The 25,474-nt window shown below is 47.9% G+C and overlaps 1 protein-coding gene across 1 annotated transcript in view; it reads right to left on the reverse strand.

The window, feature by feature from the left end:
• LOC138729651 (ELAV-like protein 1) overlaps positions 1–23,241 on the reverse strand; it is a 49,809-nt gene extending 26,568 nt beyond the window's left edge. The window contains exons 1-2 of the transcript XR_011338925.1: positions 23,035–23,241; positions 17,022–17,204 (exon numbers count right to left, since the gene is read on the reverse strand). The gene's annotated coding sequence lies outside the window, so the exon portion shown is untranslated. The remainder of the gene's footprint in view (positions 1–17,021; positions 17,205–23,034) is intronic.
• Between the last annotated feature and the right edge of the window lie 2,233 nt (positions 23,242–25,474).

The raw sequence follows: 25,474 nt of genomic DNA on the forward strand, positions 1-25,474 counted from the left end.
GTCGCTCAGTGACTACTCCTCATTAGAGTTAGAAAGCCCTGGGAAAATGGAGCAGGGACATCACAGGGTTCACAGGAATAAACATAGATTAAAAACAAAAGGGTCTGCAAACCGGCAGGATTACAGCAGTTACCAGATTTTCTCAGATTCACTCTAGGCATTCGACAATCACTTCATACTAAAACCCAGACACTTAAATCACACGAACTTTTTGCAGCCACTAGGTAAAAAATAACAGTTACCTGCCTTTGTCTGCAGAACAGGAAAACATCAACCCTCCCTCTTGGACCACACTTCCCACCCTTCCATTGCACCAGCATAACACGACTTCTCAGCCCTTAAGTGCTAAAAAAAGAAAGCCAACCCATGCACAATCAACAATCAAACTTTTCTTGCTGTGAGTGGCACCTCCAGCCTCAGCCCCCTCCTGCCGGTCATCACCTCCAGCTTGGTAGGTGATCTAACACATGACAGCCACGGCACTGCAGAAGGATGTCCCACTGCTCCCTGACGGAGCACTGAGCAGGAATGCTCTCTGCTCCATAGCTGCACTCTGTATCCCCCGTTCCCTAACAGCCCAAACCACCTTCTTTGTCAGGCATTCCAGAAAAAAGAGGAATCCCCATTTATACAGCATTATGGTTTAGGGCAAGCAGACAAGTTACTTGCTTTACCATGACCTTAAAGCCTGCTTTAAACCTGTCATGCAAAAGAAGGTGGCACTGTAACAGCTTTCAAACTGTTTTAGTGGACAGTAATTAAAAACCTTTATTAAAAAGTTTCATATATAAATGCAAACCTCCTCAAGAGACAGAGACAAGAAAAAGAAACAAGTAGGTCCTTATCCAGATGAATAATTAACAGTGTGACCATAAAACCTAGTTCTAAGCAAACTACTACACTCCTTCAGCAGGAAGAACCTGGTTTTGTTGCATGACAAAAAGCTCTTTCATGAAAGAGGGGATTCCTTTCTTTCTGTGCATCACTTGGCTCTCTGTTCAAGTCCTCACTTCCTCTCCCATCTCCCTGAGCTGCACTGCTTCAGCTCTAGCTTGTTTCTTATTCCCCTCCCGGCAGGGGCTGACAGCTCCAGTCTCACTGGGCGGCCCAACAGAGACCAGAGCTGCTTTCTCACTTCCCTATAGAGCAGCTGCATCCCGAAAGCACTGAACACACACTGTACCCATCCGACCCTTCCCTAAGAAACCTAAAGGTAAACCTGGCTCCTGTTATGGCAGAGCATTTCAGTACAAAGGCATTTCGATTGCAAGGCATTTTAGTTAAGGCTGTGTTTTCTGAACCGAGAAACAGTGCTTTGCGATTAAATTAAAAACACAAGTCACTAACACAGAAAGACAGGCCGTTGCTCCCCAGGCATCGCTCAGGGGACAACAGGGAGTCTTCAAAAGTATTGGGATTGGGGTTTCTGTTTCTTTGGCTTTACAAAATGCGCTGTCAATGACAATCAGCCTAAATACATATGAACTCATCATGAAATACAGCATCCAAATACCAGGCACCAGAGTGCTGAAAAAGCAGAATTCAAAGCGATGACCCTAGTTCAGAGGATGAGAGCAGATTAAAAGCACTCAGCTGTGCCTGCTGTGGGCTTTCCTCACCATCGCATCACTGAGAGAAGCACCAGCACCCTTGCACCTAATGTCCCCAAGGGGTTACAGCGATGCACAAGCACAGAGTGAGCAAAGGAGAGGCTGGATTCCAAACTGCTCAGACAGTCAGTACTGTGCACGCAGCATCTCTTGTTTCCCAACATCCCAGCACCCAGGAAAACAAGCAGATGGGGCAGCAGGGCAGCCTGGCCAAGCAGGGGACCCATGGCAGAGCTCCAAGGCACATGGGCAGCATTCTAGAGATGGAAGAAGCAACAGCCTACAAAGGAGGAATTCAGAAGCAGCAGCCACTCAGTCTCAGGAACATCAGGGGCCGACTACAGTGGGGACTTGAAAGGAATAAAACCCCCAAAAACATGGTATCAAGGATAATCAGAAAAGTTTCTGCTGCTAATGAGCAGGACAAGGCTGGAAAAGGAAAATCTGGGACAGCTGATAAACAGGGCATGTGATTCAGTGACTGGGACCTGAAGCCTTCCCTGCCTCAGTCCTCAAAGCCCAACAGGCCTCTGTGCTTCAGAAGGAACTTGAGGAGAAGGAGTGCTGGTTGAACACAAAGTCAGGGACTGATTGCTCGAGAGAACATGACCCACTCAAGTGGAACAAGATGGGCTCTTTCTAAGGGTGCTGAGACACCAAGCTCACATCCTGCCAAAAACTGCTTTCTATCATCTTTGAATGGTCCTGGGAACTGGAGGAGGTTCCCAACAACTGCAGGAAGGCTAAGGACAGGTCCATCTTCAAAAAGAGGTACTTATGCCTGCAGCAAGAGGAGTCTGGCAAGGACCCCTCCTGGGACCTGCTGCTTAATGTTTTATTCATGACCCAGAAGAGGGACCGGAGCATGCTCACTCCAAGACCAGAGATGACAATAGGCCAGGAGGAACCTGGAGGACAGGGCTGCCTGCCACCCAGAGGGACACGAACAGGCCAGAGGAACAGGCAACAGGCACCTTGGGAAATCCAGCGACGACAAAAGCAAAGTCCTGATCATGAGAAGGAAGAAAACACAGCAACACTGCAGACTGGGCACCTACTGGCTGGAGAGCAGCTCTAGGGAAAAGGACCTCGGAATCATGGTACAGAGCAAGGCAAGCAGGAGCCAGCTGCGTGCTGTGACAGAGAAGGTTAACAGCATCCTATGTCGTACTAAGAAAAGAACAGCTAGAAGGAAGAGATCAACCCCTGTACTCACCATTCACAACTACACCTAGAAGACCGCATCCAATGTTTAACGTTCCCCCATACGGGAAAAGCATTAATGAACCGCAGTGAGCTCAGCACAGAGCCACCAATATCTGCAAGGAAATGGAGCACGGGGAGGTAGAGAGCAGATGACCTCCCAGCTGACTCCACTCTAAGCAGGAGGCTGGGCTACTGTCCCACGAAACTGCACTATCCTAAAACCCCAAATGAACGAGGAGCTCAATACCACGTTAACCTGTGGTTCTTCCAGTTCCACAGGACAAGGTCTCTTTGTATCAAGGCAGCCCATGTGCATAATTTATCTCAGAGGGGATGGAACAGAAGTGGAAGGTTTGGAAAAGGTAAAGAATCAGACTACCTCACAATATTTTTTTCCATTCATGGAACTAGTTCTATATTTTGAGTTTATTTCTAGAGTAGCCGTTAATCCAGAGCCTGGAGTTACCAAAACTGCCACATTGCTGGCAACAGACCACTGGGAACTGTCATTCTGTCACACAGTTTCGGAAGAACCCACTCTCATGGTCTATTTTTAATTGAGTGAAAACTCCTTTCTGTAGGTTTCCACTAGAATTCTTCCATCATTTTTTTGTCCGCTGCTCTCAGGAGATGATGCTGGTTTCTAGCGCCTCCTTATGTCCTTCAACTCAATGTTAAGTCTGATTCAAATTAGAACTGGTAACCGCTTCTCCACTTCAGTATTCTAAATGCCATCTTCAGAATCTGACACCTGCTACACCCGCTGCTTGGCTTGACTTTGGAGACTGCCCCTTGGCAGTTTTTCTTTTCATACTGCAAGGCATCCTTACAAAAAAGGGAAAGTGGGTTCTTGAAGGACCGTTGTCAAAACAGATTTTTGGATGCAAACAAACATCAAGTATTTAATGACTGATCATAGAAATTAATACCAAAAGGGCACGATCTTCCTCTGCAAGTGTATGCTGATCAAATCCTACCATCACAACACAGAAGTGATTCTGTTTATTACTGGTTTATCACGTAGCCCACATAGTACATTTTGGAAAAGCCAGGCACCTCACCGTACACTCAATCCTTCACTGAAGATAAAGACGATACATTCAGCTACTCTGAAAACACATAAACCTGAAGCTGAAACTCACAGCCTGAAGCAGAACCTTTCTCCTGATCCAGTCCCCATGGACCCTGGACTGGGGTCCTTGGCTCAGGTTGCCCAGAGCAGTGGTGGCTGCCCCATCCCTGGAGGTGTCCAAGGCCAGGCTGGATGGGGCTTGGAGCAACGGGATCCAGTGGGAGGTGTTCCTGCCCATGGCAGGGGGGTGGAACTGGATGAGCTTTGAGGTCCCTTCCAACCCAAACCATTCCATGATTCGATGACCCAGTCCATTCTGCTGCGATGTTCTCACAGTCAGCCTTACACAAAAGAGGTGCTGTGCAGCTCTGAACACCCCTACTCTCTCCCAGTCACACCATGGTGGTCACACCAAGTCCCAGAAACAAATGTACTGCCTGAGACAGAGCCAAGAACAGCAGCTTTACTGCAGGTACTAAAGCCAGCCTTTAATTTTAAAGACCTCTTTTGCTTCGCTGCCATTCCAGTGTCTTTTATATGGTTTGTGGGAAATGGAAGCAAGAATTTTTTTCCCCTGAATGACTTCTTGGAGCCACAATTAATCACTCTGAATTACTTTTTACAGTTCTGCTTCAGCTCCAGCTTAGTCATAAACACTGCCCAAAACCATCATCAGGCATGCAAACAGAGAGCAGAACTCCCAGGTATTCCTGTCTGTGCCAGGCCAGGGGCAACGCTCGGCCGAGTGGCGCAGTCTGGGCTCGTGCCCAACCTGGTGAGACACCTGGGAAGCACCGAACTGTTGTGAGGCTGGATTAGTGGATCAGCACTACACCAGGAACCACCGCCCCAGGTTCCACTCATGCTTTAAGCAAACCCTTTAGTGTACAAACCCAACTGCTCAGGTTTATGTTTCTGCATTTCATAGAATCATAAAACAGTTTGGGTTGGAAGGACCTCAAAGCCCATCCAGTTCACAGAATCACCAGGTTGGAAAAGACCCACCGGATCATGAAGGCCAACCATTCATATCAGTCACTAAACCATGCCCCTTAGCACCTCATCCACCTGTCTTTTAAACACCTCCAGGGATGTTGACTCAATCTCCTCCCTGGGCAGCCTGTGCCAGTGCCCAATGACTCTTTCTGTGAAGAATTTTTTCCTAATGTCCAGCTTGAACCTCCCCTGGCGGAGCTTGAGGCCATTCCCTCTCGTCCTGTCCCCCGTCACTGGGGAGAAGAGCCCAGCTCCCTCCTCTCTACAACCTCCTTTCAGGTAGTTGGAGAGAGCAATGAGGTCTCCCCTCGGCCTCTTCTTCTCCAGGCTAAACACCCCCAGCTCCTTCAGCCACTAGTCGTAAGACTTGTTCTCCAGCCGCCTCACCAGCTCCGTTGTTCTTCTCTGGACTCGCTCCAGAGCCTCAACATCCTTCTTGTGCTGAGGGGCCAGAACTGAACACAGGATTCAAGGCGCGGTCTCACCAGTGCCATTGGCCTTCTTGGCCACCTGGGCCACTGCTGGCTCATGTTCCACCCCCCACCATGGGCAGGGACATCTCCCATTGGATCAGGGGCTCCAAGCCCCATCCAAACTCGTCTTGAACATCTCCAGGGATGGGGCAGCCACCACTGCTCTGGGCAACCTGGGCCAGGGCCTCCCCACCCTCAACATGAAGAATTCCTTCCTAATGTCTCATCTAAAACTTCCCCTTCCAATTTAAAATCATATCCCCTCATCCTTTCACTCCATCCCCTTGCCAGAAGTCACTCCCCAGCTTTCCTGGAACCCCTTTCCGTACTAGAAGCTGCTGTAAGGTCTCACTGTAGCCTTCTCCAGGCTGAACAACCCCAGCTCTCTCAGCCTGTCCTCATATCAGAGGGGCTCCAGCCCTCAGATCATCTCCATGGCCTCCTCTGGCCATTCCAACAGTTCCATATCCTTCTCTTGGTGATTCCAGAATAGGACACAATACTCCAGGCGAGGTCTCACAAGAGCTGAGTAGAGGGGGAGAACCACCTCTGTCTATCATTTCCACAATATTTGTCCTTTAAAGGCCTCTACGGTCAGTGCCGAGGCAGCAGCTCAGCACCCTGCTTCAGCAGGAACTGGATTCATCTTTACTACAGTCTTTAAGACACAGATCACTCTAAGCTAGTTCTTGCCTGCTGAAGACTTAAACACCACAGCTCTTACTGGGACAGTCCTGATTGCAACAGAAGGAACTAGAAGAAGAGAAAATAATATTTGGTTTTACTGATACACGTCCAAATACAGAACGTGATCCCACTGGCTCAAGTAGCTTCATACACCAGGATACACGGCACTTGCTGTGACATGGTCATATGATGAGTAATCTCAGTCACGGAAGTTTAAGGCCAAAATCCAATCTAACGGGTTTGGAAAGACCGAGCTTCAAACAACTCAGCTAAGCATTACAAACTACAAATAACGCGGCCTCTCCTCCATTTGTAAAATCAACAGCGTTTGCCTTGGAACTGAGACATAAGCAACTCAGACACTTCAGAGAGAAGTCAGAGGCTCCAAAGCTGACTGGACAACACAAGTCTGTTCTTCATCCTGTCTCAGAGACAGCTTCCAGAGATCTTGCCATCCCCACAATATTTAAACAACTCTACGATATGCAGCAAGAGTGAGAGCTTTAAACCCTGAAAACAGATTAGTTATTTGCAATAATTAATTTCATTTACGGAAGCCTTTCTACACACTAATCATTTCTGTACGTTCCCTTTATGTTTTCTCCTTTCTCTCACTCCCAGAACATTTTTCTATTGAGATTTAATTTCACTTGCTCCAGGGCTCTTTTCCCAGATGAATCACCAGCATCCGAGATGCAGTGAAACAAAAAAGGATTTGTAAACTGAACACAGAAAATAACAGGTCCAAAGCTGTGTGTGAACACCATATGCTGATGTCTTGAGGAAGCCTCTGGGAGGAAAACACCTGGCTCGCTTATTGTAAGAACTTAGTTCTTTAAAGTTCGGAACGGCTTTTGTTCATCTGTGGTTGGAACAGAAACTTGACTATTCCACACTCTGAGGGCTGAAATATGCACTCCCTCCACCTCCTTGGGAAGGCACTACACCTTTCAAATAACGGCACTTCTTTAGCTGCCAACATCACAATGCAAAATCTCAGCAAGTGTTCAGAGGCAACACAATCAGACATTAAGCAGAACTAAATCATTATTCCGCAGAAACACGGCTGCTGTGCCAGAAGAGAATAAAAGCATTCTCAGATGAGGTGGAACAACGAATCCCACTAAAAATATGTTGAGAAACATTTGAGTACAACTGAAGATGCTGCTATATAGCTCATGGCTTAGTGAGGGAAAAGAAAGGCAAATGGAGTTATCTTAACCAGGGAGCGCAGGGACAGGACAAGGGGGAATGGTTTGAAGGTGAAAGATGGGAGATTGAGATGGGATCTTAGGAAGAAATGTTTTCCTGTGAGGGTAGGGAGGCCCTGGCCCAGGCTGCCCAGAGCAGTGGTGGCTGCCCCATCCCTGGAGGTGTTCAAGGCCAAGTTGGATGGGGCTTGGAGCCCCTGATCCAGTGGGACGTGTCCCTGCCCATGGCAGGGGTTGGAACTGGAAGGGCTTTGAGGTCCCTTCCAACTCAAACCATTCCGTGATTCTGTGATTCTATGAAGTGAAGGTGTCACCTTGTGCAAAGCAGAGTGCTTCACACGACAGCCACTGCAGCTGTGCAGCCTTTCTGACTTTGTGCCTGTGTATCAGAAGGAGGGATACTAAGCATGAATGCACTTAACCCTCTCAATGTCTTCAGACAGAGTAAATGGATATCCACAACCCTAGAACATTAGGAGTCATCCTACGTCATGCCAGCCCTGCCTTACAGCTTTCAGAAGACACTGCAGAGGTCCCTCCTACTGGCAGCACAACTCCTCCAAGTTGTGTATTGGCTTCAGGAATGCCAAGGGTCAAACCTATCCCACCACACAGGCCATTAGAGAGAACTTTGAACACACTTGGCTCTGACGCCAAGCCTTTGGGTACTTCACTGGTGACTGGCCCTCAGCTGGACTTGGTGATGCCCATCACCAGCCTCTGAGATCAGTGTTCAACCCAGTAACTGGTCTGTTGCTTGGTGAAGCAGGCCCTCCAGCAGCGACAAGAACACATCCCTCATCCCCACCTAAGGGAGCAGCCCCCGGCACCCTGTGGTGCCAGACCTTCAGAGATGCACCCTCTTTCTGTCTCAGTCTCTGATGGCACAGGGAGAGCAGCTACAACGGCTGCTGAAGCCCTTGTGTCACCCCTCAGTGCAGCACAGTCCGTGGTCCCACATCAGCGCTGCTGTCCTGTTTGCAGCACACTGGGAGCTGCGCTCCAGGCTGGGATGTTCCATAGACCTGTCCTGAGAGGCAACCAGAACGACAGCTCCAGTCTCCCTTCGACCAAGTGCCCTGAGACAAGTCGAGGGCTCCCACACCTTTCCTTTCCTAGTAGCAAGCACTCCAGTTCCTCAAGGGGGGCCCACAAGTCCCAGAAATTCCCCGAATATTCGGAAGCAGAGCCTGGGAGCTGCTGCTGCTTCTGCCTGTGCTTGGAGACCACTTCAAGAACCCAAGCAGCCATTATACCAAGCACGTTTCCCCCCTGCCAGCACTCCATATTTCCTCCAAGGGAGTTCATCTGCCCAGCCCTATGATAAAGGAAATGAAGTGAAGCCGGCAAAGCGAGAAGGGTGTAAACGTTTTTAGTGTTTGGCCTATTCGGCTGCAAGCCATCTGCACTCTCATTACGTTAACTGCTGCGGGTAGGCCATCCTGAACACACATTTAAAGAAACTGCAAACCACCAAATGTGATTAAAAGCTAGGAAACAACCCAAGTGTAATGATGCCTTCCCCTTGCATTGTTAACAGCAAAAGTGTAATGATGCCTTCCCCTTGCATTGTTAACAGCAAAACGGCAGAAGCAATTTCATGGTTGTTTTCCATGCAAAAGGAAACAATTTCAGGCACAGAGAACGCTTAAATACTTCCCACAAAATGCTACCACTTAAGAATTCTCTTTCTCGACTGGAGCCCTGAGCTGGTGAAGCACACAACAATGCACCCTGGCAGGGGAGCCGGAGCGCTACTCACTGCCTTCCAGCACCTGAAAGGAGGGCAAAGGAAATCTTACCTCCCCTCCTCCTTTAAAAGTTTACAGGGACACAGCCACTCACCTCTTTTTCAGCTGCATCATTTCTGTGAAAGAGCCTTCCAGAGAAGACTTCGCAAAAAGAAAAAGACAGGGAAGCGGTGAAGACATACATCGATTCCCGAGGAATTCCATCTACCTGGAATTGATTTCCTCTTGGTCCTGTAAGCAACGTGCCACAAGCGCATGCAGTGTTACTGAGCAGTTACAGTCTGGAGGTAGGCTCCTGATTTCTGCACACAACCTTAACAACTCACCCCAAATATCCACTGCTACATTTTTCCCAGCGACAGTGGAAAACTTTGTCCCCAAGAGCTGCTGATCAAGGAGTTCAACGTTACCAAGCTCCATCAGAGCTCAAGCTCACATGCACAAATGCAAAGATGAGAGGAAGCCCACTGCTCCTTTCAGTGCCGTATTGCGGTAACTGGCAGGTACAGCCAGAGTCTGGTACAGCCTGAAGGATCGTTTCCTGGATTTCCTAGAGTAGGAGCCATACGTACTTTGCCGTGAGTATCACAGGCCTCCCTTAGTGCCAGCTCAGGCACTACAGAAGGTGTAAGGGTGGAACAGAAACCCTCAAGACACCTCCCTAACAAAACCAACTGTCTTTAGAACACTCCCAGAGTGCTGCACACAGCCAACTCGTCACCAGGTGCTCAGAGCAGGGCTAGAGGTGTCACGAGCAATAAAGGTCCCACAGCAGTCCAGGAACCTGAACGGTTTAACCCAACCTGTTCAGAGCTGTCAGACAGACAGATCTGAAAGAACCAACACCTCAGCAGAGTCAGGAGAAGGCAGAAGCTAAATACAATTTAGACTCATGGCAGACTTGGTCCTTCTGGGCCAAATGCCACAGCTGAAGGCAAAAGCCTGGTACGGCTGCACAAAAAGCAGACTGAGGATGAGCAGGTTCTCTCAGAAAATGTACAGCTATGGATCAGAAGCGCTCATCCACATCTGTGCTGCAGGAAACTCAGCAAGACCAAAGTGGCGCAAAGGCCTTGATTTCTGCAGGAACAAGTACAGAAGGAGGAGAAATGCTTTAAAAATGCACACCTGTAAGAGAAGTCCAGTCCAGTGGACTGGCAGGAACCCCAGAGCCCAGAATCTGGCTGTTCCAGCAGAGTCAAGCACTCCCAATGCAAAATGTGGCACAGGACACATTTCCTCTGTGGGATCACACATGGTAGGAGGTGGTGGCTCCCGGAAAGTGGACATTTAACACTGCACACCTTGCTGGGTAGGACAGCAGTCCAGAGCACAAGTTTGGCCCCACTGTGTCCAGTGAGTGCTAGAGGGCTGCAGTCCCACTGGTGCAGACTGACTGGACAAAGCCCAGGGCCCCTCCTTTCTTTCAGCCTCATGAGCCAGAGCCACTGGCAGAGAGGATTTCCCCCACTGATGGCTGCCCACGAGCCTCAGCAGTTCCTACAAAAGGCCAGGACATACAACACTGAAAAGTTACATCTCAGACCCGACACCATGCCGCACTGTATTGGGAAGCGACCTTCTAGAATCTCCCCAGGGCTCAGAGTCCTGAGATACAGGCAGGGCAAGTCTTGAGATCTGACAGAAAGAACAATATTCAACAACATGAGTTCCATAGTTCTCCTATGAAAACCCTGGATGTGCAACACATTCACCATAAACACAAGTACAGTGAGCAACAATCCAATATTCGCCCACTGACCCCAAGTCCTAATTCCCTCATCACAAGTCAAGCAAAGCACAGTTGGTGAATGAACCAACCAGGGAAGGTGCCCTCCTGGACCTCCTGTTGGTGAACAGAGAAGGCCTTGTAGGGGATGTGGCGGTAGGTGGACGCCTAGGACTAAGCGACCATGAGATTATAAAATTTTCTGTTCTAGGTGAAGTGAAGAGGGTGGTTAGCAAGACGGTAACATTAAATTTCCAGAGGGCAGACTTTGATCTCTTCAGCAGGCTGGTTGGTGAAGTCTCATGGGAGACAGTACTCAAGGGCAAGGGAGCCCAGGAGGGCTGGGAGCTCTTCAAAGGGGTGGTCCTAGCAGCTCAGGAGAAAGCCATCCCCGTGGTCCGGAAAAAAAGCCGGCAGGGGAGAAAGCCAGCTTGGTTGAATAGAGAGATCTTGAGGGATATCAAGAAGAAAAGAAATGTTTATGGCCTCTGGAAGAAGGGACAGGCCTCTTGGGTGGACTACAGGAGGGAAGTGAGACTGTGTAGGGAAAAAATCAGAAGGGCTAAGGCTCAGCTAGAAATTGGATTGGCCAAGTCAGTGAAAGATAACAAAAAATCTTTCTACAAATATATAAATAATAAAAGGCGGACTAGGGAGACCATACAGTCCCTATTGGACACAGAAGGAACAACAGTAACAGGGGATGAGGAAAAGGCTGAGGTGCTTAATGCCTTCTTTGCCTCAGTCTTTAGTCGTAAGGAGGGTCGTTCCGCCTGTGTACAAACCCAGGAGCTAGAGGAGCATAATGAGGCTCCCATGATCCAAGAGGAGGTGGTCAGAGCCTTGCTAGCCCGACTGGACAGCTACAAGTCTATGGGGCCGGATGGGATTCACCCTAGGGTACTGAAGGAGCTGGCGGATGTGCTGGCCAAACCCCTTTCCATCATCTTCCAACAGTCCTGGAAGACTGGGGAAGTCCCACTGGACTGGAGGCTGGCTGATGTTGTGCCCATCTACAAAAAGGGCTGCAGGGAGGACCCAGGAAACTACAGGCCTGTCAGTCTGACCTCAGTGCCAGGGAAAGTCATGGAGCAGGTGATCTTGAGTACTATCATGAAGCACATGCAAGAGAACCGGGTGATCAGGCCCAGTCAACATGGGTTCACAAAAGGCAGGTCTTGCCAGACTAACCTGATCGCCTTCTATGACAAAGTGACCCGGCTACTGGATGAGGGAAAGGCTGTGGATGTGGTCTTCCTGGACTTCAGCAAAGCCTTTGACACAGTTTCTCACAGCGTTCTGCTTGAGAAACTGTCAGCCTCTGGGCTGGACAGGCGCACACTCTCCTGGGTGGAAAACTGGTTGGATGGCCGGGCCCAGAGAGTGGTGGTAAATGGTGTGAAACCCAGCTGGAGGCCAGTGACAAGTGGGGTTCCCCAGGGCTCAGTGCTGGGTCCAGCCCTGTTCAATGTCTTCATCAATGACCTGGATGAAGGCATCGAATGCAGCCTTAGCAAGTTTGCGGACAACACTAAGCTGGGTGGAAGTGTCGATCTGCTGGAGGGTCGGGAGGCTCTGCAAAGGGATCTGAACAGGCTGGACCGCTGGGCTGAGTCCAATGGCATGAGGTTTAACAAGGCCAAATGCCGGGTCCTTCACTTGGGGCACAACAACCCTATGCAGTGCTACAGACTGGGAGAAGTCTGTCTAGAAAGCTGCCTGGAGGAGAGGGACCTGGGGGTGTTGGTTGACAGCCGACTGAATATGAGCCAACAGTGTGCCCAGGTGGCCAAGAAGGCCAATGGCATCTTGGCTTGTATCAGAAACGGCGTGACCAGCAGGTCCAGGGAGGTTATCCTCCCTCTGTACTCGGCACTGGTGAGACCGCTCCTCGAATCCTGTGTTCAGTTCTGGGCCCCTCACCACAAGAAGGATGTTGAGGCTCTGGAGAGAGTCCAGAGAAGAGCAACAAAGCTGGTGAAAGGGCTGGAGAACAGGCCTTATGAGGAGCGGCTGAGAGAGCTGGGGTTGTTTAGCCTGGAGAAGAGGAGGCTGAGGGGTGACCTCATTGCTCTCTACAACTACCTGAAAGGACGTTGTAGAGAGGAGGGTGCTGGCCTCTTCTCCCAAGTGACAGGGGACAGGACAAGAGGGAATGGCCTCAAGCTCCGACAGGGGAGGTTTAGGCTAGACGTTAGGAAAAAGTTCTTTACAGAAAGGGTCATTGGGCACTGGAACAGGCTGCCCAGGGAGGTGGTTGAGTCACCTTCCCTGGAGGTGTTTAAGGCACGGGTGGACGAGGTGCTGAGGGATATGGTTTAGTGTTTGGTAGGAACGGTTGGACTCGGTGATCCGGTGGGTCTCTTCCAACCTGGTTATTCTGTGATTCTGTGATTCTGTGATCTGAGGAACATAACGCACACATTGGAAAAGGAAGGGACCAGCACCCTGTCTTTCCAGTAGGATCAGGAACAGCTGAAGGAGCACTGTACCCTTTTTAATGTTCATCTGCTGTGCACAAGCTTCCCTTTAGTTACTGCAATAAACAGAAAAAGAAGTGATCACATCTCAAACAACAAAATAGAGGCACAGCCACATTTTTACCAACTGCTCTATTCCATGTACACAAAGCAGAAACCTCACAATGTTGCTGTGACCTTCACCTTCCCATAGCCCTCATCAGCAACAAAATACAGAAGGAGCAGCCCTGTGGTCTCAAAGAGTCTCTCTAAGTTTGATAAATACAATCTAATACACACAACGACAGCTTGTTCCCTCCAGTGCTGTATCTGAAACAAAACCCAACAACACAGACACCCTGATCACAGCAAAACACTTTGCTCTAACAACACAAAACTTAGGCTTTCAAACCAGTCCTTGAATTGAAGAAATCACTGTCCAGAAGGCCAAGGCTCATTCCATAAATCGTTAAAAACTGCATTCCAGGCAGAAGCTCTTTTCTGCCCTACATGTTTCATTAACAGACAACTGAGAAAAAAATATACGTACCAGTCATTGTTTAATGAAAAATAAGCATTATCAAACATTGATTTTAACTCTGCTAATAAAGGCAACTCCAGAGACAAAATGCTTGGATTTAACAGAACATGATGAGGCACCAAAGCTGTGATTTCACTGAAAAGAACTAAACTGATCTAAGAAATCAAATCCCAACAAAAGGGGAGGTCACCTCCCTCCTGTCATAGAATCGTGGAATGCTTTGGGTTGGAAAGGACCTCAAAGCCCATGCAGTTCCACCCCCCTGCTATGGGCAGGGACACCTCTAACTGGACCAGGCTGCTCAAGGCCCCATCCAACCTGGCTGCTCACATGCCAATATTACGACTTCTCTGACCTCACAGAAACCAAGGTCAGGAGCTGAACAGGTTTTCCTGCAGTTCTTGTTCCCTGCTTGCCTGCCCTGGGGCCAGAAAAACACAGCTGGTGGCTCCAGAGAGGCAGAATCCTGCCACAAGAGTGTTCTTTTCAGGGCCAGCCAAACACCAGAGCTGCTGCGAGCAGAGTTTCACAATCCAAAAATCTTCACGCAAACATGAGGGGTGGAAAGGAAAGCAAAAGGAAGGGGAAAAGTGGTGCTTTTAGAAGGTTTTTTTAGTTCCTGGTAGTCCAAAGGCACCCGTGAGCACGGAGGAGCCTGGCAATTGCTTCTAATGGTGTTGCAAGTGAACGAAAAATTAAGTAGCAACAAAACTAAGTGCTCTGACCAACAGAACTGTGCAGAACTGAACATCTGCAATCATGTTAAAGAGAAGCAAAATTTTCTCCGTGGGCACTCAAGGATGCTGCGCAACACTGACAGGAATTTACTTGTGATTCCTTAGAGGCTGTTAAGAAAACCTGAAGGACAGAAGTGTATGTTTTGGACTTGAAACCACTCAGGACAGTCAAGTTCCAAGTTAAAGTTAATCAGACTCTACTGGAGTATTCGACACTGCAGCAAACAGTGAGAAGTAGGCTGTCAAGTTTCAGGTAATGACGTGTCTTGCTTCCTGTTTAAAACATCCCTAGCTCCCATGTAGCTAATTTTGTGCTTATTTGAAAGTCTAAGGTGTGGATCAGTTGTGACATTTGATGAATGGCATGCTATCATGAAACAAGTGGTCTTATTTCCCTGTAAAATTAGCCTCCAGTGCAAGCTTCTACTGCTAAACACCTCAAACTGTACAACAACATCGAAGCCGAACACTCAGCTATCAAACTATTCAAAGAAATCAGTAGTTTATGTAACCATTTCATGATGATTTCACATACAAATTCCATAAGTACAGACCCAGATTGAAGGCTATCACGTGAAATTTCATCTGAAAGGAACTAGGAAAACTAACAACATGGAAATTAGATAAGCCATCCTGAAAGCCAGTTCTGAAGTCTTTAATGATTCAGCCCTCATGTCTATTCTGGAGCACATAAAGTAACAGAGTCAGCACAGATAACGCACAAAGAACCCTCGTGTGCTTCACAACTTTCATGCCATTTTTACAGTCAGCGAAGGAGTTTCAGTCCTGTTTTGTTATGGATTAGATAATGATCTAAGCATTGCTAGGGTCTGAAATATGAGATTGAGAATGTGCAGCACCAAATTCCACAAAGCAACCATCTGCCGGCTAAGAACAATCACACATTGCTTAGAGAACAGCACAAAGACTTTTACAGGAGCAACAGAGTCCTCCCACTCAATCCAGGATTCCCTGAATTCTGAACAAGAATAACCAGAATTTGTAAACAAAGTTTTTTTACAGTACAAGGATTAAAACATCATAGAATCACTTGGTTGTAAAAGACCTTTGAGATCATCAAGCAGATAAAAAGCTCTTACAGTGAAAATAGATGTGGCCTCTGGAACCAGCTGCTCTACCAGCATTTGTTTGTTTTCAAGGAAATATTAAGTTTCACAGGTCTGAACAATTCATTCCTCTCATTTTTAAAGCAATGCCTTTTAAAGAACTTGGAGGTTAAATTCCTGAGGAGTGATAAGGCCTATGGCGTCTCAGACGCCTGCCACACCTTTATTGTGCCGATCAAAATCAGACCACAAGGGTTGTTCGCATTTTCAGAGCCCTGGCAGAGTCAGAAATCATAGAATCATAAAATAACCAGGTTGGAAGAGACCCACCGGATCATCGAGTCCAACCATTCCTATCAAACACTAACCCATGCCCCTCAGCACCTCGTCCACCCGTCCCTTAAACACCTCCAGGGAAGGTGACTCAACCCCCTCCCTGGGCAGCCTCTGCCAGGGACCAATGACCCTTTCCGTGAAGAATTTTTTCCTAATGTCCAGCCTGAACCTCCCCTGGCGGAGCTTGAGGCCATTCCCTCTTGTCCTGTCCCCTGTCACTTGGGAGAAGAGGCCAGCACCCTCCTCTCTACAACGTCCTTTCAGGGAGTTGGAGAGAGCAATGAGGTCTCCCCTCAGCCTCCTCTTCTCCAGGCTAAGCAACCCCAGCTCTCTCAGCTGCTCCTCATAAGGCCTGTTCTCCAGCCCCCTCACCAGCTTTGTTGCTCTTCTCTGGACTCGCTCCAGAGCCTCAACATCTTTCTTGTGCTGAGGGGCCCAGAACTGAACACAGGATTCGAGGAGCGGTCTCACCAGTGCCGAGTACAGAGGGAGAAGAACCTCCCTGCACCTGCTGGCCACGCCGTTTCTGATCCAAGCCAAGATGCCATTGGCCTTCTTGGCCACCTGGGCACACTGCTGGCTCATGTTCAGTCGCTGTCAACCAACACCCCCAGGTCCCTCTCCTCCAGGCAGCTTTCCAGCCAGACTTCTCCTAGTCTGTAGCTGCACAGTGTTGTTGTGCCCCAAGTGCAGGACCCGCCACTTGGCCTTGTTAAACCTCATGCCCTTGGACTCAGCCCAGTGGTCCAGACTGTTCAGATCCCTTTGCAGAGCCTCCCTACCCTCCAGCAGATCAACACTTCCACCCAGTTTAGTGTCGTCTGCAAACTTGCTAAGGGACAGGAGGAAGAATAAATAAGCTGAGCATCAAATTCAAACCAGTTTTAGACACGCCTGTTGATGTTCAAATTTAAGAACTGAACTTCTTGGAATTCTTAGCCATATACAACTGTCCTCAATTCAGCCTGAAGCATTCCAGCTGCCTCGCACTCAGTGTCCTGTCTTAGCATTGCACTGGTTCTATGAGGTCTTGTCAACAGTTTGATTACACACACATATAATATTTCTACATTAAATTGCGTTCAATCCAGTATTTGCCCAAGCAGTCTCCCACAACATAAACACTCCTTGTACACTAGATTATACCTGCAACTTTGTCCCGAATAGCTTTGCAGATTCAACTTCACCAATGCTGTTGAACAGACTCTGTAGCTCATCCTGCGTCATGTTCTGAGGGAGGTAGTTCACAATTACATTTGTTCTCCCGATATCGTCCCTGCAATCTTCAGCCATGTGATCCTCATAACCATTTGACATCTTATAATCTATCTGCAAAGAGAAAACCCCAAGTAAGTTCAAGAGCTTTGCATTTCAATGAGCCAAACTTTCTCCACCTGAAATAAGTTTGAATGTTTATTTTTAAAGCTGAGAACAAGTGACTGTTTCAACCACGCATTTTTTCCACTCACAAAGCAAAACATTATTTGTTGGAAATTCCAGAACAATTCATGCTTTCAGATTAACAAGTACGCCTTTTTGCAAAACTATGCCCCATTAAAGAGCTCTTCAGGTTTTTTTGCTAACAAAAAACATCAAGACAGATTGCATTCACTTTCCTGTAAATACCAGTCTTCACGCCACCCAAAGCAAAAACCAGGTTCCTGTGTCCAAGCACCTGACAAGCAGAATCAAAACCTCCATTCCAACCTTATGCCCAGAGTTCTTAAGAGACCAAGAGGAGCAGCTGGATCTATCAAACCACTTCTGCATTTCAAATGGGAACAGTTAATGCTCACAAGATCACAGAATCACGGAACGGTTTGGATTCGAAGGTACCTCAAAGCCCATCCAGTCCTACCCCCTGCCATGTTGCAGTTGCTCAAAGCTCCATCCAACCTGGCCTTGAACACCTCCAGGGATGGGGCAGCCACAACTGCTCTAGGCAACCTGGGCCAGTTTCATAAATGTTTTGTGCTTTACACATTGTTTCCCCTGCACATTGAGGCCCTTTCATTGTTAACTGGTTGCCTTTGGGTGACTGCTTAATTGCAGTTATGAAACAGAAATCTGTACTGGACCCTATTGTGGTGTATATTGAGTATTCGATAGAGTTTCTGTTTTTGCACCTTTTTGAAGGAAGCCTTGAACAAGCCCTTCACAGCTGCCCTTGGCCTTAGCCAACAGTCAGGATTGTATCCCTTCTCTCCAAATGTAAGAGGACATCTACAGCTCAAACCCTCAACAGCTCCAAGCTGCTCCTCCTTCAGGGCCTGCCAGAAGATATTTTAAAGCATTTTTACAACCTAGTTTGAAATTGTCAAAATCAAGATACCTAAACCCTATTCCTGCGAGAGCAGCAGCAGGAGGTCTGGCAGACCCAGGAAGCCCAGACTGGCACCTTCTTTCTGGAGAACAAACCCTCCGGGAAGCTCATTTCCTGCATGGATCAGACCTGGGTTCTCCTGTGCTGCTGCAGACTTGTTTACCCTCTCAATCTGAGTGCACTGAACTCCCCTAGCCCCAGAACCCCACAGTTTGGTTTAAAAGCTCTTAAACAGTTGTGAAGCACACAGAATTCGCAGAAAGGCTGCTCAACACCTGACATGGATCCACGGCCTCCTGGTGCTCAGCTCCGCGCTCCGACACTGGTGGCAGCGTTGCTGTGCAAGAACACAGAACCAAGGCCCGGGGCCCAGAGCAGCACCCGGCCCCATCCATTCACACCATTGGGTGCAACCACATTCACATATGAAATTGTTTCCAGTTCAGACCTCATCAGTAAGAGGCAAAAGACTAGACACTTATTTTGGGGTGAAACTAAGGCTAATTTGAGAGGATACAGGGTTTTTTTCTTCAATGCAGAGCTCTCACTGCAGGAACACAATCAGACACCCGGGTGCACACAGCTACAGCAGCAGTGCCTGCTCAGCTCCTCATCTGCTCCTGCTGCTCCGTTTACCAGCTCTGTAAATTCAGATTCCCACCACTGTAGTCCAGACTAAAGGTGAATGAATGCTTCACCTGACCCACGAGATCAGCGTAACAGCAAAGTCAGCCACTGGAAATGCAGCAGCAGACCCGCAACTCTCTAACTCCCTTCTAAAAGGGAAGGAACCTGGGAAGGTCAGCACAAACCTTCCAACATGAACGCTGCTTCTCCCTGAACCTCTCGGTGCCACCACAGCTGAGTTCATTACCACAGACTCAAAGCCAAACTCAGTGGTCACTTTAACAGGACTTTTGGCTGATAGAATCATTTGGCCCAAAGAACAACAGAAGGTGCTGCATTTCAGCTGCTATCACAGTTCTCCGGCTGCAGCCTGCCTGAGAACCAAGCGATTCTCTGGAGCAGGTATCACCAGCACAACACTGGTCTTGCCTGAAGGGGTAACCAAGCCAACCTGGATTACAACAGGTTAAGATATTGTCGCTCCTCAGGCACCAGTAAAACACCAGGGCAGGGGTTCCAAGGATGCAAAAGCCTCCCACTGATCCCAGTGCAGAGGAAGCCCGACAGTACCACATCGTTAACACTGACTGCGCTGCCAATGGATTTTTGCATTCAGACGGGTCAGAAGGGTTCATACAAGCACACGTGCTACTCAGATCAGGCAGGTTTGAGTTACAACGATGAACGCCACAAGACAACCACGACCCATCAGCTCAAAGACTTCTGCGAAACCACAGACATCGCTGTCCTCTCGGCCAAGGGCTGAGCAGCACTGGCATGCGGCTTTATTGTACGGATCAGGATCTACTGAAGAATGAGCCTTCCCGGGCACTGCAGTGTTGCTGACAACCAGGAGTTGAATAGCGGAAACAGCCAGTAACAGCAATGAGAAATCCTAGGTCTGGAAAGGGCTCTGAGAGCCCTCACAGGAAGGGGCTTGGTCCCCCACCAGCAGCTCTTGGTAAGCTATGCTGGGCATTTATTTCACACTTTCTTCTGGCAGAGGTCAAATATTTTAAATAGCAATAACGGAGTACATGATTTTGGAAAAAATCACGACCAGACTTACGTTCATTTGAGATTTAGCACAGGACAGATTTAAATTGAGCTCTTTTTTTATAAGCATGTGTTGAAGCAAGCCCAGCCAGCAGCTACAGAAAGAGAGGGCCTACTCCCACTTTTTGCATTCCCAGTGCCAACACCAGCCAGACCCAGTGCCCTTCTGCCCAGGATAACCAGTGTGTGCCATGAAAGCAAGAGAAAACACCAGGAGGGAAGCATTTTTTGTCATGCTTTCCTTGCAGTAAGATAAGCACCAGAGCTAATGCAGGAGGAGAGAAGAGCAGGAGGAGAAACTGCAAAGCCAGAAGGAGGGGGAAGAGGCTCTCCTCCTCATATGACGTTAAGCTGCATTGTGAAATTATATCATTAAACACATCAGACTAAACACTTCCAGCTCCATCAGAACAGTTTGAGCACAACATCCTAAGTTTCCTGGTCTGCAACCAAACAGCTAGGCTTTCTCTGTTCAACATATCAGAGCTGTAAAATCCAATGATTTACATTTCAGAATTGTTTTAATGGAAGGCAACTTTGCTTGCCTTTGTCCTTAGTAAAACTCAAACCCCACAAACACAACACACTGATACGCTGGAGCAGGGAGGTTTTCAGTACAATTCAAGTGTTCAGTAGCCAAAGGAAGAAACATTGATATTTCTCCACTTCTACAAAACAGAAGTTCACATTTCCTTCACTACAACCAAATTTGCCCAAGATAGAATACAAATCCTTCCTGCCACCAAGATTCTCCCCCTGACAAGTTTAAGAAGTTGCTCTAGATTTTAGTGCTTTCCAAAACCAAACACTTTAAAAAAATACCTGTTTCTGTATCCTCCCTGGTACGTATCTGCTGGCTAAGGAGGCGGCACCACAGCTGGATACCGAGTGCAGAGATCTCCCTGCACACCGTGAGGACAAGCTCCTAGACTCACATCTGGCAGTAAGCAAAACTGACAGGAGCTTGGCAAGTGCCTATCACTGTAAACCACTCTGCCACAGCCTCTAATCTACCTGCCAGCAGCACCTCCCATTCATATCTCCCATGACAAACACAGAGCGCCCAGGGCAGCGTTGATTCAGAAGCGATCAGAACTGCGAAGGACGCCTTCCATCCGCTTCTCTTCAGACAGGAGAAAAACATTATAGAAAGCTCTCACATAAAGGCCTGGCAAACACACAGAAGGGATGAAGGCACAGCAGAGGAGAGGAGAAGGTGCTGAACGCTGATGAAGAAGATACTCCTTTCTCCCTAATCTCTCACCTAGCACTTACACAACCTCCTGCAAGACTGACGCTTCCGGGCCATCTGGAAGGCCGTGGGAAACTGCTTCCTCCGCTGGCCGTGAAGAGCTCTCCTGGCAGTGAGAATAAAAACATCCCCTGAAGAACCGTTATCCTTGACACACTGAAAGGAATTTCAAAAAGAAAAGGCAGTACAAAATGGTCAGCAGGGAGGAAATTAGAAATGCTACATAAGAAAACAAGTTTATCATTCTGCTCTCGCTGAAATGTGTTGACAGAATCTCCTGAGCTTTCTTCACCAAAGAGAGAACAAACAAATGATATCAGTAAATATTCCAGACGTGAACCAGGCCTAGAAACGTAGTTGGATCTATAACCTCGTTAATTGATGACTGTTGATCCATGCTGACATAAAGCAGAAGTCTGAATGCGCTTCTATTCTCAGCAGACAAGTCAAGGGTGGAATGAAGGCTGAGCAGCTTCCTGGGGGAAGGCTACCTGTAAGGAGACTGGCTAGGTACTCTGCAGCCTTCCCAAAAAGGACTTCAATTCTGTGTCCCAAAAAAATATTTCAAGACTAAGCTCCATTGCACTGCATTTCAAAAACTGAGGGAGTTTTAAACACCAAACCCTCCAACTGCTTGGTTTAAAAGGCAGCCTTCTCCTCCTTCCTTGTGCAAGATGCTTTCAAACTTACAAGGCCAAGGATGCACAGAGCAACCAATGAGAAGCGTATGTGCTGTGCCCACAACTTCCAGTAATCCTGGACGTGCTCAAACTCACAGAGCCCAACACTTCCCCACCTGCTCCCAAGGTCGCTCACTCACCGACAGCCAGGTCTGCGTGTCCAGGGCTGGGCTGCAAAGCTCCAAGGTATTTTTTCAGAAGCATGCTGACCGTGACCATCACCTTCTCAAAGGTGCACACATGCCCAGACTGTTTAAACCACAAATGACACAGGTGGTTCTGGCAACAGACCAATAAAAGCTTCTTCAAAATGAGACTCAGAGTCTATATCCAGAACTCTTTCCTTGAGAGGTGTCTGCCAAGAAGGAAGACCTGTATGAATCAGAGGTGAGAATCTGAAATGGGAACTCTGGCAAGGAAGGCAACCGTCTGTCTGCAAGTTCAGGCAGTTCACAGCTTTGCAAAGGCTCTGGACCACTACTGAGATCACAAACTGGAATGCAGACACCTGAACGGTCAGTAGGTAACATGAGCATTTTAGCTACTGCAGAACTTAAGACGGGAAATTCCTCCAGAAGCAAAGAGCTCTGAACTCCTCCACGCCACTCCTACAGCACCCTCATTACAATTCAGGCAGCAGGTCTCACCTCTCCCTCCACTGACCTGTTCTCACTCCTGCGATCCAGTTCTCCAGCCAGCAAACACCAGGGAACGCCGCAGGTGCAGGGGTGAGCACTGACACTGGCCGTGCCGAACACAAGATGCCAGAGCTGCCTCAAACATATTCCTCATCTCTGATACCAGAAGCACACAGACCACACCAGTGTCTGATGTTTGGCCAGAGCAAGCTAGACGAACACATTAAAGCAATGTGGCATAGAGTTTGTGTCACCTTCACTGGGGCACAGGGAATGGGCCATATGGAGCATGGCACAGTTCTCAAGCCATGGGAGAACTGCGGCTGTGAGACAGGTCACTGGGCCAACACTGCGGCCTTTCTTTCCCATGGAGTGCAGGTCAGCATTGCCAAGGACACACCACGCAGGAGACACTGTCTCACAGCATCCCTAAACTGATGAAGTCTCCTCGTTGGGGTTAACACCACTGAATGACCCGGGAGCTTGCACTGAAACAAGTGACCTCAGCAGAGTTCTGCTTGAGAGCTGCCCTGATCAACTTGGACCTCAGCCTCAAGGGTTTATTCCTACATGCACTGCTGACCTCAAGAATCCTGACGGGGTGCTTCAAGCAGAACTTGCAAGATATGCAGAGACTTCCTCCTGCTTCTTCAGCACACGGGTGATGTTTGTTGACGTCCACCCCCCCAAGCCATGGTTGTCTCAGGCAAACAACAATTCTGCTGAACTGCCTTGGACACTGCTCTGCCACCCAATTCTGAAGCTGCTGAGCAGTGTTCCCTGGAGATCACATCTGAAATGGAACAAAAGGACACTCCTACAGCAAGGGAAAAGCCATTCCACACAGCGATGAAGGGCAGATGCAGAGATACTGAGGTGTCTGGGTTCCAACACAAGCCAAAAGCAGTGCCACACACACACAGAAGGGCCTGAGGAGCCTCCATGAGATTTAACTGCGTCAAGAAAAGTTTTCAAGAATGACCCAACACAGCAGTGCCATGAAAAAACTTGCTCTGCAGCCAGCTGTAAAGACAGGGCTGAGAGCCAAGAGTTCACTCATTACATCGAAGGGACAGAGACCACAGGAAAAAAAAACATAAAAAGATGTTTTCTTCCAAGCTATCACTGCAGGGAACAGAATATATGTCACCTTCAAAGCCATACCAGCTGAAAAACCTCCACTAGGCCTACGTGCCTGCCACAAAAAAACCCAAAACAACAGTTTCCAAATGCTCCACAACCAGAATATGTCTCTATTTCCTAATCCAGACGCATCTACTTTACATTTGCCACAGACTCTACCCTATAATCTCCGAGAAAATCCCTTTTATTCTTTACACACACTCCTTTCATGTTCCCAACAGCACAGACCTCCACGACCACCCATACAGACTGCAGGTCAACAGCAACTTAGGACAAGACCCATTGCTATTCGACTCACATCACATTCAAACAGTGTTACTTCAAAGAGCAGAGGATTTAATATTGACCAAACACCAAAAGCCAATTGGAAGGAAGAGGGAAATCACCAAATCCACAAATTCTCTTTTCCATTCAAGAACAGCATTTATAGAGCACAAGAGGAAAAACATTAAGTCCAGCAGAAAAGGTTGTCCTGGAGTGGACACGCCCAGTACAGGTCACACTCCAGATCTGCACTACCTGCCCAAGCCTTTCACCAGATGATTTCACTGTATCAGGCAGTGATAATGCTTAAGTTTTCCTTATGAATAAAAATAATGTAGATATGAAGTAGCATGCTAACGTCTGAGAGATGCCTCGTGTTGTTTCCAAAAAGTAAATCCATGACCACAAAGGGGGAATCTCAATCTCACCTCTTCTGGCTTGTTATGCTTGCCCAGGTTAATGGGCAGCTACTGAATTTCACAGGCACAAATCTTCCATTGCACTGGAAGAGAAATCTTCCTGAGCTTTGAAGCAGGATGTTTGGGTGCATGTGAAAACTTAAGGGCAGAAATTGAGGTGTCACGGGGTCCTTCCCCCAAACCGCACTGTACCCTTGTTCTGCTTTGACTGTCACGCAGCAATCAGTAAGGCCAGTGCGGTGTCCCATGCAGCACTCTCATCTGAACTCCTCTCCCTCACCTCACAGTCCCGATATTTTAAATAAGCAATTGACACTATTCAATTTGAATCATTTGGCACTTGTACTCACGCCCTCAAGAATGAAACCAACTCCATCTTCTGAAACACGCTCACAAAGGTCACTTTCGTGCAAACTCTGAAGGGTTAAAGCTGTGTAAGCTGCTGAGCTTGTACCTGTGTACTGCTTCTACACCAAGGTGCAAGCTCTGTCGGTAAATCCTGCAGCCAGCCAGACTCTTTCTGCTGGGCAGCCCTGCAGGTTTTTCAGAGTTAACAGCTTCTTTTTGTTGATTCCTCTCTGCTTTGTGCACCTGGAATAAAGGCACTGCCCCTTTTACTCCTCAGCTTGAATAAATTCAAGATTCCACCTTTTTTTTTAGTTCTGTGCACCAGCAGTGGCTGTAAGGAAAAACTACCACTGTATTTCTGCAAGCTTTATGTGATAAATCAACCATTTCTGGTTGTTACAGTTTTTGTTTCCTATAGAACTGGACATAAACTCAGTTTTAAGCACATTATCAGTCTCACAAATCTCAACTGCCTAATTCTAATACACTAACAAAGTAGTTTTACGTACTCTTTTAACAATCAAATTTGTCTAAGAAGCTTTTAAATGCTTGTCTTTGTTGTTTTTATCCATGTCCATATAATGACAAAGTAAATGTTTTTGTCAATGCCAATGTGGTCGTTCAGAGACAGAAGCAGTTGAGGGTAAAAAACAAGCTGCCTTCGTCAGAGGAATGACCTCATTTTACCATCAGGCTGCTGAACTGCACTCAACTCCCAGGAACAGAATCAATGGCAGTTTGGGTTCTGTACGAAATCAGGCACGGACTGGCCATGGTACCACCCACTGCTGCTGGAACAAGAAGAGGGAATCAGGGCCTTCCAACACCAGCTCTGCTCGGTGTGCACAA

This window comes from Phaenicophaeus curvirostris, chromosome 21, assembly GCF_032191515.1.
Source record: "Phaenicophaeus curvirostris isolate KB17595 chromosome 21, BPBGC_Pcur_1.0, whole genome shotgun sequence".
Taxonomy (NCBI): Eukaryota; Metazoa; Chordata; class Aves; order Cuculiformes; family Cuculidae; genus Phaenicophaeus; species Phaenicophaeus curvirostris.